General features: G+C 36.3%; 1 non-coding gene across 1 annotated transcript; it reads right to left on the reverse strand.

Moving 5' to 3' along the window:
• Positions 1-813: 813 nt before the first annotated feature.
• LOC136168014 (U6 spliceosomal RNA) lies at positions 814-920 on the reverse strand. The gene has a single exon (XR_010663181.1). It is a non-coding gene; the product is annotated as a U6 spliceosomal RNA (small nuclear RNA).
• Between the last annotated feature and the right edge of the window lie 5,153 nt (positions 921-6,073).

Raw genomic sequence — 6,073 nt, forward strand, 5'->3', positions numbered from 1 at the left:
ATTAGTGCTGCAATGAAAAATGGGATACACGTGTCTTTTTCAATTTTGGTTTTCTCAGGGTATATGCCTAGGAGTGGGAGTGCTGGGCCATATGGTAACTTTATTTCTAGTTTTTTTTAAGGAATCTCCATACTGTCTTCCATAGTGGTTATATCAATTTACATTCCCACCAACAGTGTAAGAGCATTCCCTTTTCTCCACACCCTCTCCAGCATTTATTGTTTGTAGGCTTTTTGATGATGGCCATTCTGACTGGTGTGAGGTGATATCTTATTGTAGTTTTGATTTGCATTTGTCTAGTAATGAGCGATATTGAGCATCTTTTCATGTGTTTGTTAGCCATCTGTATGTCTTCTTTGGAGCAATGTCTGTTTAGGTCTTTCCCTCACTTTTTGATTGGTTGTTTTTCTGGTACTGAGTTGTATGAGCTATTTGTATATTTTGGAAATTAATCCTTTGTCAGTTATTTCATTTGCTATTATCTTCTCCTATTCTGAGGGTTGTCTTTTCACCTTGCTTATAGTTTCCTTTGCTGTGCAAAAGCTTTTAAGTTTAATCAGGTCCCACTTGTTTACTTTTGTTTTTTGTTTCTGTTACTCTAGGAGGTGGGTCATAGAGGATCTTGCTTTGATTTATCTCATCAAGTGTTCTGCCTTTGTTTTCCTCAAAGAGTTTTCTAGCTTCTGGTCTTAGAATAGGTCTTTAATACATTTTGAATTTATCTTTGTGTGTAGTGTTAGGAAGTGTTCTAGTTTCATTCTCTTACATGTAGCTGTCCAGTTTCCCCAGAATCATTTATTGAAGAGGCTGTCTAAAACTATGGAATGCTTCAGGAATTTTCATGTCATCCTTGCAGAGGGGCCATGCTAATCTTCTCTGTATCATTCCAATTTTACCATATGTGCTGCCAAAGCAAGCACTAGTTGTAGTTTTGATGTGTTCATGAGCAGATAGGAGCCTAGCATCAATTTGGTCCCATCTCCCACTTATAAACTATTTCTGATTTCAGTTTCTGTCGGCTCATAGAGCGTGCTGTCATCAGTCTTTTGTTGTTATTCAATTTCTCAGTCGTGTCCAACTCTTTGAGACCCCATGGACTGCAGACCACCAGTTTCCCTGTCCTTCACTATTTCCCGGAGTTTGCTCAAACTCATGTTCGTTGAATTGGTAATGCCATCCAACCATCTCATCCTCTGTTGTCTCCTTCTGCTCCTGCCTTTAGTCTTTCCCAGCATAAGGGTCTTTTCCAATGAGTTGACTCTTCACATCAGTTGGCCAAAATATTGGAGCTTCAGCTTCAGCACCAGTCCTTCCAATGAATATTCAGGGTTGATGTCCTTTAGGATTGACTGGTTTGTTATCCTGGTTGTCCAAGGGACTCTCAGGAATATTTTCCAGTACCACAGTTTGAAAGCATCAATTCTTCAGTGTTGAGTTTAGTCATCAGTCTATTTACTTGTATTTAAAAAAAGTGACCAATTAGCTTCTATTGAGTTATTGAAAAGAATGGATGGGAACTCATGCCATTTCCCTGGAGGTACCCCTCACTTCCATTCTTGTGTTCAGAATGTATATTTGGGTCCTATTGGGTTTTCTCTTTTTTGTATTGATTTTCTAAAACTCTTTTGCTCTAACCATTCAAGTTGGCAAATTTCTATGATAGATTTCTTTCTATGATCACATTATATTTGCTTTACATGGAAATCTCCACCTGGGGTTGGAGTGAAGCACTTAGGAACTCTGAATGTGCTTATTGTAGGGAAAGACTTGAAGTCAGTGGAAGCATATCAGAGGGAGTGTGTTACGAGGACCAGGTGAATCCAAATTTGCTACACAGTTGCTGATTTCAGAAAAATGATTTCCAAGTTGCAAAGATCTATTTACAAATGACCCCTAGCAGCTACCAAGATTAATTCTTAATCCCTTGAACTTCAAAGCTTTTTCTTAGTCATTGAACCTTAATCCTATTTTTTTGTACAAAGTTTCATGCAAAGAGCATATTTCCATAAAATGGTAGATTGGTTCACGTGGGGTGGACACTATGCTCCACCTATGTGGTCTGGTATGCAGAATGCAGCTGCATGAAGTGAGGACAGGATTGGTGCTCTTTGAAAAGGTGGGAGGACAGCAACACCTGTTTACTACCTCTAGAGTCTCTGGGACTTTGACAAGTTAGGGTAGTAAACAGCAATACAGTTTAAAAAAAGAGTTATTATTTAGCTCTCAGCTAGTGAGTTTTCCCCCTTTTGAATTTTATTTTATTTTTAAAAAGCTCATCTTTATTTTTGGTACAGAAATTCACTTCAAAGACCACTGCTTTGTAAAATCTCCTGGGTTCTTGGTTTTCTGTCTCTAATTCAGGAAGGGAAGTTGCAGGCTTATACTTCATTTTCTTTTAAATCTTGTGTCAAACAATGAAATACATTGTCTCTCACAGTCTAATGTAGATGCAGACATGCAGTTTTAATGGGAACTTGGGATGCAATTTTAGTGGGACACAGGAAAAGCAGCTTCTAGATATGATATGTGTTGGGATTTATTTGCTGTTGTTCAGTCCCTAAGTTGTGTCCAGCTCTTTGCAACCCCACAGACTGAAGCACACCAGACTTCCCTGTCCTTCGCTATCTCACAGAGTTTGCTCTGATTCATGTCCATCGAGTTGGTGATGCCATCCAACCATTGCATCCACTGTCATCCCTTTCTCCTCCTGCCTTCAGTCTTTCCCAGCCCCAGGGTCTTCTCCAATGAGTCTGCTCTTTGCATCAGGTGGCCAAAGTATTATCAGCACCAGTCCTTCCAATGAGAATTCAAGGTTGATTTCCTTTAGGATTGGCTGGTTTGATATCCTTGTTTTCCATGGGACTCTCAAAAGTCTTCTCCAGCACCATAGTTGGGTTTTATGGAGAAGGTAATATTTCAAAAGATGCTTTATGGAAGACTAGAAATTTGTAAGCAAAGGGAGAAAATGTAGGACATCCAGGCAGAGAGATGTTATTTTAGGCAGGTAAAAGGCCAGGTGAAAGGAGCAGTGTGTGTTTTAGTGAGGTGAGAGGACACATTGGATACATGGCTAGGGAGACAAGTCACGGTGGGAATCTTAAGTCATACAAAGATGCATTTATTTTCTCTAGTGGGCCATGGAATCTGACTGAAGGGTTTTGAGGAAAAGTTTGGGTATTATCAGATTCATATTTAATAAAGAGCTCTGTAATAGTTGTGTAAAATTTGTTTTAGAAAGAGAAGATAGACCAGAGGTAGGGAAGTTGTAACATTTTTGATGTACTATAACAAGGCAAGGTAGTGGTCATGGAAATGAAGAGAGAAAAAACGTCAGCAAATTCAATTACAGAATCTACATATTTTGATACTGAATGTATGTGGTGGTGGATGTGTAAGCAACCACATTCAGCTCCTGAAGTGGGGCCATGCAGAGGGTTAGTGTCAAAGTCAGTGGAGAGTTATTGGTCCCTCATTGCTTCTGCTTCTGTATTTTTGACCTGGGCTTGCTATTAGTCTGCATGGCTGGTACTCAGGAAAAGCTAGACCTGAACTGGAAAAGCAAGACAGACTGGAACTCACTGATACCCCTGTGTCCATCCTTTGCTGCTTCTAACTTTACTCAGGGAATATTGTTCTTATGAATTTTTGTAGAAGAGATTATAGGCAGATGAACTTTAGTTTTCTAAGTGATGAGAAAATTTTGGTAGAAGGGCTAACAGTGAGAATTGGGTTTATTGAAATATAACTTAAGACAAAATAAATACACTAAAAAAGGTACCAGTACTACCAGTGGACAAAATTTCTAGTAAACAGGTAATAGTTACGAATTGCTGTTGTTGTAGTTTAGTCACTAAGTTGTGTCCAACTCTTTTGTGACCCCATGGACTGTAGCCCACCAGGCTCTTCTGTCCATGGAGTTCTCCAAGCAAGAATACTGGAGTGGGTTGCCATTTCCTTCCCCAGGGGATCTTCCCAACCCAGGGATGAAACTTGCATCTCTTGCATTGGCAGGTGGATTCTTTACCACTGAGTGACATGGGAAGCCAGTTTTGAATAATAGACACTAAATAATATAGACTCAGCATTCATAAAGGAAATGTTAGGGAAATAATAAGGAGAAATAGAAACACAATAGTCATAAAAGAATTTAACTCACCTTTTTTCAGTTCATAACAAAACCAAGGGGACAAAAAATAAAGTAGGCAAAAATAACTAAGGATATGAAAACTATAAGGATGAGATATACTTGTTAGATTTATTTGAAATATATTAAAATTTGTACCTTGAAAAAGATAATATGTCTTCTTTTCAACTGCCAACGGGATAGTCACAAGAAATGACCATATCATATACCATATAGGAAGTTTCAGTAATTATAATAAAATAAAATAGCATAGACAAAATTGTGTGATATAGATCCACTAAAATAAAACAGTAACATTAGATAATTGAAGTCCCAGTGTATAGAAATTTATATATTTTCTCTTGAATAATTAACAAATATGAATTAGCAAAGTATATTGCTAATGAAAATACTACATAATAGCACAAAAGTTTATGAGTGAAAGCAAGGTCAGAGGATAAATCATTATGTACTTACATCAATGCATAAGAAGGCGCAATAATAAATGAACTAAACAGGTAACTAAAGGAGTTAGAAAAAGACAGAAAAGAAAATAGAAATACAAAATTAATAAGGTAAAGTAGAAACCAATAAACAATTAAAAAATGGCAAATCTGTATATATATTGAGAAGCTGGGTTTTGAACAAGAAATGATATGAAATAAATGTCAGTTAACCAGGCAAGAAAAAAGGGAGAAAGGACAAATATACTAAATAAGAAATGAGAGAGTAAATACTCTCAGTGGCAGATGAAATGAATCATAGAAGGCTAATTTTCTAAACTGGAAATACATTTGAAAAATCTTGAAATGGATAGTTTACTGGGAAGATTAAATTTACCAAAAAGATTCCCAAAAAGGGAGAAAATTCAAAAGGATAATTAACATAGGAGGAATAATTTGTAAAGAGTTGATGCTCTAAAAAGGACTCTGTCTAGACAGCTACACAGGGGAAAAAATCTAATGCTATTTAAATTGCTCCAGAGCCAAATGACAAAGAAATGCTTCTAAATCCTCCTATGAAATACTAGGCATAATATTGTTACAAAGTCCAACAAGACTAGCACAAAAGACAATATACAACTCAATATTGGCATAAAAATTCTAAACATATCACTAACAAAGAGAAACCTGTAGTCAATACAAAGAGGTCATTCCTAGAATGTGAGGATGGTTCTAATGAAAAAAACTATATCAGTATATTTCATCATAGTAAGAGACCTAAGATGAATCTTATAATAAGTCTCCAAGTGTTTTGAAAAAGCAATGGAAAAATTAAAACTAAGTCATTTACAAAAGAGCACGTATTGCATGATTTTGTTTATAGGTAATATCCAGAAAAGGCAAATCTATAGAAATGAAAATAGATTATAGTGATTGCCTAGGATGGGGGAATAGCCTGGGATAGAGAGTTTTAATTAATGTGTCTGGAGGTTCTTTTTGGGGGTGATTAATGTTAGATTCTAAAATTAGATTGTAGTAATGGTGTACAGTTCTGTGAATATACTAAATGCCACTGAATTGAATGGTATATGAATTGTATCCCAATAAAACTGTTAAGGAAGTCAATCTACATGCTTAAAACTCTAAATAAAATATTCTTAACCTAATAAAAATGTATTTGGTTCAACCCCAAAGTTAACATGAATCTTGTTGGGGAAGTGAGAATTGTTTTTCCCATAGACACTTGAAACAAGCAAAATTTCCATAACTAGTTCTGCCCAGTCTCTTCAGAGATATCAGCCAGTGCAATTAAAAAAAAAAAAAAGACAGAAATTGGAGTCATAACATTTGAAAACATTATCACTACTTACAGCTGCTATTATATTACACACTGTAAATATGAAACAAATCAAGAGAAAATGTAAACCCAACAATAAAGTTCAGGACAATAGCTTTCTTACTTGCAAATTGGAACCACTTAGAGTATTTAGTTGAGCAGTCACCAGTT

Source organism: Muntiacus reevesi, chromosome 4 (assembly GCF_963930625.1).
Source record: "Muntiacus reevesi chromosome 4, mMunRee1.1, whole genome shotgun sequence".
Taxonomy (NCBI): domain Eukaryota; kingdom Metazoa; phylum Chordata; class Mammalia; order Artiodactyla; family Cervidae; genus Muntiacus; species Muntiacus reevesi.